The following is a 12,031-nucleotide window of genomic DNA, read 5'->3' on the forward strand; positions in this document are numbered from 1 at the left end:
AATTGTCAATACTTACCCCGTTTTCAGACTTATTTTTATCAGTGCATATTATGATATGATTGGTAAATAACATTAAAATTCACCGCTTTAATTATTTTTCTATATATATATATAACTATTTTTCTTCATTCTTCTCAGGATATGTGGTTTTTGTAATTTTGGCATATCAGGGATATAGTAGCAATATATTATTAGTCATTCCCTAGTTAGGTAAAACTTGATTTACGTAAGAAGTTCTGGAATGTATCTCTTCAGGGCCTTACTGTAATTGTTTCTGTACAAATCAAAATTCTTATGCTTTGCCTGCATTTGAGGTCCCGGTGCCAAGCATTTCAGTGGTCAAGTGGTTTTTTGAGAAATGTAACTTTCAATCACGATTTAATCAGCCCTATATTCTGAATCTTGTTTTGTTGTTTCTAATGCCAGAAATATGGCCATTCTCAACAGGCATCTTGAGATGATGCTATTTTTCTCACTTGTAGTTCAAAACAGCATGCTCGAGCAGATTGCACAGCATCTACTACTATATACCTAGTTGAAGAGGCATCTTTGCCTAAATTGCAAAGAACACCACCCAGACTTTCCTAGATCATAATTAATTTTGAGAAACTGGAAAGAAAATTCATAAATACAAAAATATAACATAAAACATGGCTACCTGCTCTCCGTAGCCGAGTGGGCAGGAGCGGGAGTGCAGTAGCACACACTCTTTGAGTAGACCGGAGTTCAAGCCCCTGACTGCTGAATACGGTCAATCTGCCAACACTCACTGGACCAGCGTGGCAGATTATTGTCCATTTCCCTCAGCATGAATTGTTGAGGAGGCTTCCATCCTGCAGTGGGTTGATAATGGCTGCACTTTACTTTTTTTTTATTTTTTTTTTTTACCTGCTCTCCAGTTTCACAACAAAGAATTTTTCAACCTTTCTTTCAGCCAGTTTCTTTCAACAAAAGAATCTTTCAACCAGTTTCACAACAAAAAATTTCACAACCTTTTGACTCAATTTGACCCCTTCTACCTCTCACCATCATGCTTGAGATGGTACCTTAGCATCTCCATATTTTTGCAAACACCATTTTTCCTCACTTTCATTGAAATTGGAATCTGTTTTAAAATCATAATTTTTTTTTTTTCATTACTGAATGCAGCCATGATAAACACCTGAGAATAGTTTCCATTAATTGTTCAGTTAGCCATTTAAAAAAAAAAATAAATAAATAAAAAAATTCTCTAGCTTATTTCCAATGCAACATATACAATATTGTACAGGGATAAGACAATACCCTCTCTCAATTAGAAAGCAGTCAAGATTAATAAAAGAACTTAAAGTTTATTATAAACTAATATAATTAAAAGATTTATTTTCAAAGAAAATGAATTGTTTCAACTCCTAACTGGTGTTGCCAATAGTAGAAATACTAACCAAAACATCACCTTCCTTGTCATTCACAACTACAAAAGATTAGTGAGAGACAAATTCATATACAATACATGTTGAATTTGGACTGAGACCTAAGATCAAAGTTTGTTTCCTTACAGCAGTCAAAACTTTTCTGGCTCCAAACAGGATTTGTAGATAAGTTGCCCAGTTGGGTTATCAGAAGCATTAAGTTTAATATTATCTAACTTTAACTTAAATATAATTATATTTGGGGAGCCAATACAGTGGACCCCCGCTTTATGATGGGTTTACTGTACGATCAAATCACTTTACGATGGATGCTCCGTAATAAAATACCTTTCACTATATGATATGTATACTATAATAATTAATGATAGACCCAGCCAGGAATTAAACTAAAAATTTACTATACAATGAAATAATATACAATGAAATATGATGCAAATAAAATAAAACACTGATTAAATTATAGTTAAAATATAGTTAAAAACAATAAAATTAATTAAAATAAACTAGGTTAAAAGCGATAAAACATACAATCTGGAGCTTTCGGAGAACTGCCGTCTCCTTCTTCAGCATACTACCAGTGCTACAACACATCCTTAAGTAGCCGGTCCATGGCACTCATGCACGTGATCATCAGACACATGATCTACATTCTCCATGCGCGTATCGGAAATGGAAGTGGCTCGGGAGCGTGTCAAACAGAAACGGTCATCCCTTCTGAGGACAACTGCCTCAAACAGGGGGTGTAAACGGATCCCCCTGTCCCTATTAATAGTATTGTGACTGGATGAACCGATTCGCAAGCTCTCGAGCCACTTGCGTTCCCAAAATCCATGGGCGCGGTCGGTAATGACCGCGTCTTCAGGGGAGATCCGATGCTGCTTTTCCCAGAAATGCTCTGCCACAGCAGACCTCGCATAGTTAGCAGTCTTGATAGCGGTCGTGTGTTCCCCCAGACGGTCCTTTAAACGTCGGCCCGTTTCGCCCACATAACACTCCTCACAATCCGGGCACTTAATCTCGTAGACCACATTGCTAGTATGGTCCTGGGCTACGGGATCTTTAACTTGGGATATCACTGTGTGCAACCTCCGACCCGGAAGTTGCACACAGCGAGTCTGGCACTCCCGCAATGCCCGTACAATACGTTCTGAAAGGCCCGGATAGTAAGGAATGTATGCAGTAGCCACAGGGGCAGGCCACTCCCTACGATTGGACTCAACCCTATGAATATATTTGTCCAAGACCCTCTGGGGGTATCCACATTTCCTGAGGTCTGCCGTGACTTTGCAAATTTCTATTTCCTTTTCTTCAGGGGTACTACAGTGGGTCCCCACCCTATTCAACAATGCCCTGGCTACACTGTTCTTATGATGACAAGCCTGTGCTGAGCTATAATGAACAAATTGGCCACGGCACATAGGCTTTCTATAGATCGTTGTTTTTAATCTAGATCCATCTCTGCTCACCAAGACATCCAGAAACGGGAGGGACCCAGCTTCTTCCACCTCCGAGGTAAATTGTATAAATGTGGAAAAGCTGTTGAGCATATTGAGCACCTCATCTTCCTTTCCCTTTTTTAAAATAGTGAAGGTATCGTCCACATATCTCCTCCACTCGCGCATGGGGAAATTCAACTGATGAAACACCCTAGTTTCCAGTTCCTCCATTGCCAAATTGGCCACAATGGCACTGATGGGGGAACCCATGGCCGTGCCATGGACCTGCTTATACATAACTTTTTGAAACACCATGGTAGTGCTTGCGAGGCAAAATTCCACACCTTTACAAATATCATCAATGCTTAGTAAAGATCTAGCACTAAAGCAATCATCTCGTTCCAAGGCCGATCTTACACAATGCACCCCATGTTCAATGGGGATACATGTGAACAAGGATACCACATCAAACGAAATCATGAGTTCGTCTTCACCTATAGATTGGCTTCTTATAAAGTTCACAAATTCCTTGCTGTTTCTGATTACTAAACTGGAGCGTCCCACTATAGGAGAGATGACTCCAGCTAAAAATCCAGCTAAAGCATAAGTGGGACTACCCACAAATGATACTATAGGTCTCAACGGAATGCCCACCTTGTGCGTCTTTGGGAGGCCATAAAACCGAGGTAATCGACAACCTGAGGCATGAAGAGACCAATAAACTTCTTTGGTTATTTTACCAGCCTTATGCCATCCCTGTATAATGTTGTTGACTTGTCTCTCCAAACCAGCTAACGGATTTCGATGGGTAACTTTATATATGTTGCTGTCCTGTAAAAGATCCAGAGCTTTTGCACAATAATCATCCTTATTCAGTACCACTGTGGATCTGCCTTTGTCGGCAGGTAACATTATGATATCCTCATCTTTTCTGAGTTGTCTTAATGCTCTTTCATGTTTATGACTGAGATTAGAATGTGCTGTCCTGGTCTGACTCAAAATAGCCGCAACCCTAACCCGTATCTCATCAGCTTGGGTAACAGGTAACTTGTTGATGGCTTTTTCCACTCCCATAGCTATCTCTGCAATGGGAGGTCTGGCAGGAACCAAAGCAAACTTTGGACCCAGGCTCAATACTTCCTCCTGTTCTCTAGTAAATTGTTTGCCACTAAGATTATGAATAAAGTTGCCAGTATCACTGTTACGCACCACCACGGATTCCTCTAACAATCTATTAAATTTGTTGATTTGCCTGCGCTTGTAAACCTCAGCAACCCTAGTTGCTTTATCTGCCACTACTCTCAAGACCAACGCACCATGCACTGGGGTTAAATTGGTACTGATGTATTCCAACTTCAGTCCAATACGACTTCTAATACCTCTCAGATCATTATGTAATTTAGAAATCCAAATACTTAGAACTTTTCTTTGATAGATCTTAGTAACTCTCCCCAGATGGTCATCATTGAAAGGCATTCTCACCCGAAAGCCATGTGGAACCAGCTCATGTGTTTTGCACCTATGAGCAAATCTCAGATGTTGCTTCTGTTTAGCTTCAGCTATGCTAATTTTCTGGTACTCGCGGATGTGTCGAAGCATCAAATGGCCATAATTATTCACTATATCTTGAAACAGGCCTATGGGGCTGGGAATTTCCATACTATAATAATTAATGATAGACACCAGCCAGGAATTAAACTAAAAATTTACTATACAATGAAATAATATACAATGAAATATGATGCAAATAAAATAAAACACTGATTAAATTATAGTTAAAATATAGTTAAAAACAATAAAATTAATTAAAATAAACTAGGTTAAAAGCGATAAAACATACAATCTGGAGCTTTCGGAGAACTGCCGTCTCCTTCTTCAGCATACTACCAGTGCTACAACACATCCTTAAGTAGCCGGTCCATGGCACTCATGCACGTGATCATCAGACACATGATCTACATTCTCCATGCGCGTATCGGAAATGGAAGTGGCTCGGGAGCGTGTCAAACAGAAACGGTCATCCCTTCTGAGGACAACTGCCTCAAACAGGGGGTGTAAACGGATCCCCCTGTCCCTATTAATAGTATTGTGACTGGATGAACCGATTCGCAAGCTCTCGAGCCACTTGCGTTCCCAAAATCCATGGGCGCGGTCGGTAATGACCGCGTCTTCAGGGGAGATCCGATGCTGCTTTTCCCAGAAATGCTCTGCCACAGCAGACCTCGCATAGTTAGCAGTCTTGATAGCGGTCGTGTGTTCCCCTAGACGGTCCTTTAAACGTCGGCCCGTTTCCCCCACATGAGAGGTATTAGAAGTCGTATTGGACTGAAGTTGGAATACATCAGTACCAATTTAACCCCAGTGCATGGTGCGTTGGTCTTGAGAGTAGTGGCAGATAAAGCAACTAGGGTTGCTGAGGTTTACAAGCGCAGGCAAATCAACAAATTTAATAGATTGTTAGAGGAATCCGTGGTGGTGCGTAACAGGGATACTGGCAACTTTATTCATAATCTTAGTGGCAAACAATTTACTAGAGAACAGGAGGAAGTATTGAGCCTGGGTCCAAAGTTTGCTTTGGTTCCTGCCAGACCTCCCATTGCAGAGATAGCTATGGGAGTGGAAAAAGCCATCAACAAGTTACCTGTTACCCAAGCTGATGAGATACGGGTTAGGGTTGCGGCTATTTTGAGTCAGACCAGGACAGCACATTCTAATCTCAGTCATAAACATGAAAGAGCATTAAGACAACTCAGAAAAGATGAGGATATCATAATGTTACCTGCCGACAAAGGCAGATCCACAGTGGTACTGAATAAGGATGATTATTGTGCAAAAGCTCTGGATCTTTTACAGGACAGCAACATATATAAAGTTACCCATCGAAATCCGTTAGCTGGTTTGGAGAGACAAGTCAACAACATTATACAGGGATGGCATAAGGCTGGTAAAATAACCAAAGAAGTTTATTGGTCTCTTCATGCCTCAGGTTGTCGATTACCTCGGTTTTATGGCCTCCCAAAGACGCACAAGGTGGGCATTCCGTTGAGACCTATAGTATCATTTGTGGGTAGTCCCACTTATGCTTTAGCTGGATTTTTAGCTGGAGTCATCTCTCCTATAGTGGGACGCTCCAGTTTAGTAATCAGAAACAGCAAGGAATTTGTGAACTTTATAAGAAGCCAATCTATAGGTGAAGACGAACTCATGATTTCGTTTGATGTGGTATCCTTGTTCACATGTATCCCCATTGAACATGGGGTGCATTGTGTAAGATCGGCCTTGGAACGAGATGATTGCTTTAGTGCTAGATCTTTACTAAGCATTGATGATATTTGTAAAGGTGTGGAATTTTGCCTCGCAAGCACTACCATGGTGTTTCAAAAAGTTATGTATAAGCAGGTCCATGGCACGGCCATGGGTTCCCCCATCAGTGCCATTGTGGCCAATTTGGCAATGGAGGAACTGGAAACTAGGGTGTTTCATCAGTTGAATTTCCCCATGCGCGAGTGGAGGAGATATGTGGACGATACCTTCACTATTTTAAAAAAGGGAAAGGAAGATGAGGTGCTCAATATGCTCAACAGCTTTTCCACATTTATACAATTTACCTCGGAGGTGGAAGAAGCTGGGTCCCTCCCGTTTCTGGATGTCTTGGTGAGCAGAGATGGATCTAGATTAAAAACAACGATCTATAGAAAGCCTATGTGCCGTGGCCAATTTGTTCATTATAGCTCAGCACAGGCTTGTCATCATAAGAACAGTGTAGCCAGGGCATTGTTGAATAGGGTGGGGACCCACTGTAGTACCCCTGAAGAAAAGGAAATAGAAATTTGCAAAGTCACGGCAGACCTCAGGAAATGTGGATACCCCCAGAGGGTCTTGGACAAATATATTCATAGGGTTGAGTCCAATCGTAGGGAGTGGCCTGCCCCTGTGGCTACTGCATACATTCCTTACTATCCGGGCCTTTCAGAACGTATTGTACGGGCATTGCGGGAGTGCCAGACTCGCTGTGTGCAACTTCCGGGTCGGAGGTTGCACACAGTGATATCCCAAGTTAAAGATCCCGTAGCCCAGGACCATACTAGCAATGTGGTCTACGAGATTAAGTGCCCGGATTGTGAGGAGTGTTATGTGGGCGAAACGGGCCGACGTTTAAAGGACCGTCTGGGGGAACACACGACCGCTATCAAGACTGCTAACTATGCGAGGTCTGCTGTGGCAGAGCATTTCTGGGAAAAGCAGCATCGGATCTCCCCTGAAGACGCGGTCATTACCGACCGCGCCCATGGATTTTGGGAACGCAAGTGGCTCGAGAGCTTGCGAATCGGTTCATCCAGTCACAATACTATTAATAGGGACAGGGGGATCCGTTTACACCCCCTGTTTGAGGCAGTTGTCCTCAGAAGGGATGACCGTTTCTGTTTGACACGCTCCCGAGCCACTTCCATTTCCGATACGCGCATGGAGAATGTAGATCATGTGTCTGATGATCACGTGCATGAGTGCCATGGACCGGCTACTTAAGGATGTGTTGTAGCACTGGTAGTATGCTGAAGAAGGAGACGGCAGTTCTCCGAAAGCTCCAGATTGTATGTTTTATCGCTTTTAACCTAGTTTATTTTAATTAATTTTATTGTTTTTAACTATATTTTAACTATAATTTAATCAGTGTTTTATTTTATTTGCATCATATTTCATTGTATATTATTTCATTGTATAGTAAATTTTTAGTTTAATTCCTGGCTGGTGTCTATCATTAATTATTATAGTATGGAAATTCCCAGCCCCATAGGCCTGTTTCAAGATATATGATATGTAGTAAGTGTGGGACACATTGTGATCACGTTTGTGAATTTAATTTTAATTCTATTAAATGAAGCTTAAAAATAGGAATAAAGAGAAGATTCTGAAAATTTATTTGTTTTTTTTTATATGATTTCTGTGAAGGGGAAACACATATTACCATAATAACATAAAAACCCACACAATTCCAGTTATCAGTATTATTGCAAATGCAATAAGATCAAGTTTACTACCTGTTTATAATTAGATTGCACTAATAGGAAAGCCCAATAAAACAGAACATGCAAATTGTTTTATGGTAGTGACCTAGAGGTCTAGAAATGTGCTTTAGAAAAATATCACAGATGCTTTCAAAATTGATTCTTATAACAAAACAGCAATAAATGGTGTGGTGGAGGTGTAGTGCATCTTAATGATTTCAATTGTTTTTTTGAAATTTGACTCTATAAAGCAGCTGATTCTACTAACCAGTAATCACTGGTGCCTACTTATTTCAATTTACAATGGCTTATGATGAGTGGTGTGCTGGAAACAGCTTGCGCGAGCTGGTTGTTGAATTTCAAGAATTTTTCGAGCCTGTTGTTAAACCAACAGTGGCTATAAACTGTAGAGCAGCATGCACTTCAATCCACAGTGGCTAGCGGAATTTCGCTGATAAGCTTGTTTATGGTGACATGGAAAATCCAGCAGGGGTGTGCTTATTTTGGCACCCTCCTTTCCCCACCCCCGTCCCTATGCAGCAGCCTGTGTAGGGATTATTTCAGTGATCAATTTTACAGGAAAATTATTTCCAACAAACGCCCTTCTTCAGTCCCGTCTCGTTTTCAAATGTTGTTGTTAGTCCGCTGGTTGTGAAAATTACCATAGTGAAATTAACTAATTATTTCTATAATTTCTATTCTATCTACAAAATTAAAACTCTTAATATACATAAACAGAAGTGTTTTCTTTTTTGTCCCAACTTTAAAATTCAGAAAAATCTATTAATTAACACGCAACAATGTGCTTTACATGCAATTTAACATTCAATATCAAATTTCTACTTTCTCTCTACTCCAAATACAAAATATCCTTTTCTCATTTATTGGACTGTTATGTTTTCACTATCTATAATTATACAAATATACCACAGTGATAGGTACAGGCAGTGCTTTTTGGGAGGATGGTACGCAACGATACTGTGTACAAGGGGCACCTTTATCAATAGTGACGTGTGACATTTGGATGCAGTACATTTTGAAATTTGTAATATTCTATAAATTTTTTTTTTTTTACATGTTTACCTACTATTCAAATAGTCTTAAGATATTTGCTATATAAAACTTTGTAACCGGTATTAGAATTTTAAATTACTTAATCGGACTTCTGTTTAACGGACTCCTTTATAGCTAATTTTTCTATTTAGCGAATTTTTTTTTTGAATTCTTCTTGGTAATTACATTTAAAATAGTTTCTCTTGAGTAAAGAAAATTTTCATATAACGAACGGATTAGAAGGGTACGCACTTCTGGCCTTCAGGCAATTTAGGCAATTAGCACGAATTAAGAGAACTGCTGCTAAGCACGAATTAAGAGAGGTAAAGAGATTACCATTCTACAACTTAGTAGTACTGTACTAGTAAAACTTATCTGACCACTTGTCCCACATACCAAGAAGTCTCACTGGTGAACAGTGAGCAGATCAAGGGGTATTCCCAAATTCTCAGGGTGCTACTGTAAGTACCCTGTTAGTGATTTAGAGAATTAGGAGAGAAAAATTTCTATTGAAAAAGTTAAAAAGTTGGGTAAATATAAAAATATTTTGTTCATTAAAAATAATTAATTTGCTGATTAAATACTAATGTAAAATTAAAAATTCATCAATACACCTTCATTTAGTAAAATACCACTCAATTTCAAAATTAATATTCATTAATTAAAATTTGTTCAAAATAAATATAGGCAGTTCCCACTTTACAAGGGTTTTTTTTTTTTTTTTTTTTTTTTTTGCACCTCCGTGGGCAGGAGCAACAGTGCATAGTTCACGCTTCTTGATTAGACCAGGGTTCGATCCTGTGACCACCAAATACGGAGGATGTGGAAAGGTCAGGGAATGACCACCACATATCCCCGGAGCAATATGGCTTTAGTTGCTAATGCTCCTAAAAACCAAACAACAACAACAAGGGGTTTTTTTTTTTTTTTTTTTTCAAATATCAAGTATCGAAAATATGAACATTAATTTCAATAAATAAATGCTAAACATTCATAAATACGGCATTTCAAACCACGCATGTATCAAAGAGTCTGCATTTAGTCGATGATGGTGAAGAATAAACATTCGTATGACAAATTATATCTTTATTTTTATAATTTGCTTGATTTTAAAGGCCGTTTTCATTTCTTTGGATAATTAAATCATTGTTTAAGCATAAACTATTGTTTTGTTGACCTTTATTTAACATTACTAAGGTCAAATTTCATTGTTGAGAATATAACCCCTATTTTTAACATTACATATATGGAAAAATATTCCTACTTTATGAGCACACACACTAGGAACGAATTAATTCGTAAAAGCAGGAATTACTTGTAACAATCATTAAGAACTTTAAAAATAATTACATATTACATTCTAATACCACATTTTCAGGCTTATCAGTAAATATTTGATTAGCTCCATGGTTAAGACACTGATCCATGAAGTTTGTAGACCTCAGTTTGAGCACCACCAAGTAATATTTTTGTTTTTATGAAAAAAATATGGTGCCATCCAGCAGCAAAATTTAAAATAAAAAAATAATAATAAATAACAGAGTCCAGCCTGTGCAAAGGATCATAGGAGACGTGGTGGAGGCCACAATTAAAATCTGTTCAAATCATCGGTATTCCTACTTTTTCTTAGAGTTGGTTGTTAAAAATTCACCAGCACACCCCTGCTTACGATTGTTCTGACCGGACCACATGGTCCATTCTCTCGGCCAATAGCAGCATTTGTAAAGATGTTGGGCACGTGTTTTGTTTTTGTATCCTTTAGTTGAAGTGATTTTTTGTGTTGTGCTTGCTTTCTATAAAATTGCTGTATTGAATTCTTGAACATTGTGTAAACTGATAATTTGGCCCCTAAAGAGCACAGTAAAAAGGAACTTTAAATCAAAATTAAACAAGAAATAGTGAAAAAACATGATGATGGTGCTAAAAATAGTTCATTGGTGTGTGAATATGGTTTTTCCCAGTCAACCATAGTGTAACAAAAAGAAAACCTTAAAAAAGTAAGTGATGAATCTAACACAGTCCAAAAAAGACAGGACTCATTGTACAAATGGAAAGGTGTGATAAAAGTGGATAAAAGAAAAACATATGAAGGATGATGCAGTTCCTGGACAATACATTTGTGAATGTGCAAAGCAGATTTTTGAGGACTTAAAAAAGGTTAAAACAAAACACCTTCAACTAGTGATATGCTGTATGGGGACTTTAAAGCCAGCAAAGATTGGTTCAACCAAAAAAAAAAAAAAAAAAAAAAAAAACGGTCCGATATTAAAAGTGTCATAAGGCATGGAGAGGCATACAGTTCTGATCAGGAAACAGCTGAAAACTTTGTAAGGTGAAGTTTCAAGAGCTCGTCGAGAAGGAGGATTACCTTCCTCAAGTCTTTAATATAGACAAAACAGGCCTCTTTTGGAAAAGAATGCCCAGGTGAACATACATCAAAAAATAAGAGGCCTCGTTGCCTGGGCATAAGTCTATGATGGAAAGGCTTACCTATTGGGATCCAATGCCTCTGGTGATTTTAAACTTAAGTGCCAATGTTGGCTTCCCACTCATGAACTCAAAAGAGTGTTTAAACAACAAAATGTCATCAAAGGCAGGTTGGGTGTCTTCTGACGGTGTAACAAGACACCTCTTTGATGAATGGATATTTGAAGTGTTTTGTCCTTCAGTCAAAAGTTACTTAGAAAAGAACAAACTTCCCTTAAAGGCACTCTTACGTTTGGATAATGCTCCAGGCCATGATCTTGAACCTGCCCGATCTCTGGAGGAGCAATTTGGCTTTGTTACTGTCAGATTTCTCCCACGCAATACCACCGCTCTGCTTCAGCCGATGGATCAGCAAGTGGTTGCTTACTTTAAAAAAATTTACATGAAGAAGCCAAGTGCTTCTTCATGTAAATGAAGAAGCACCAAGTGCTTTTGAAGAGACTTCAGGAGAAAGAGCCATCACCTTAAAGGAATTCTGGAAGACCAGGTTTAACATCTTAGACTGTGTAAAAATGATTGTCACTTCTTGGAAAGAAATTTCAGCTTAGTACCTCAATGCAGCCTGGAAGAACTTGTGGCCTTCAGTCATCCATGACTGAAGAAAGATTTGAAGCTGAAGATGTTCTAGAGCAGGAAA

The 12,031-nt window shown here is 38.8% G+C and overlaps 1 protein-coding gene across 4 annotated transcripts in view; it reads left to right on the forward strand.

Moving 5' to 3' along the window:
* Window positions 1–12,031, forward strand: part of LOC150080597 (secretory carrier-associated membrane protein 1-like) — a 200,133-nt gene that overhangs the window by 57,975 nt on the left and 130,127 nt on the right. The window lies entirely within an intron of this gene.

The sequence above is a fragment of the Mastigoproctus giganteus genome, chromosome 9, assembly GCF_048544385.1.
Source record: "Mastigoproctus giganteus isolate SK-2022 chromosome 9, ASM4854438v1, whole genome shotgun sequence".
Taxonomy (NCBI): Eukaryota; Metazoa; Arthropoda; class Arachnida; order Uropygi; family Thelyphonidae; genus Mastigoproctus; species Mastigoproctus giganteus.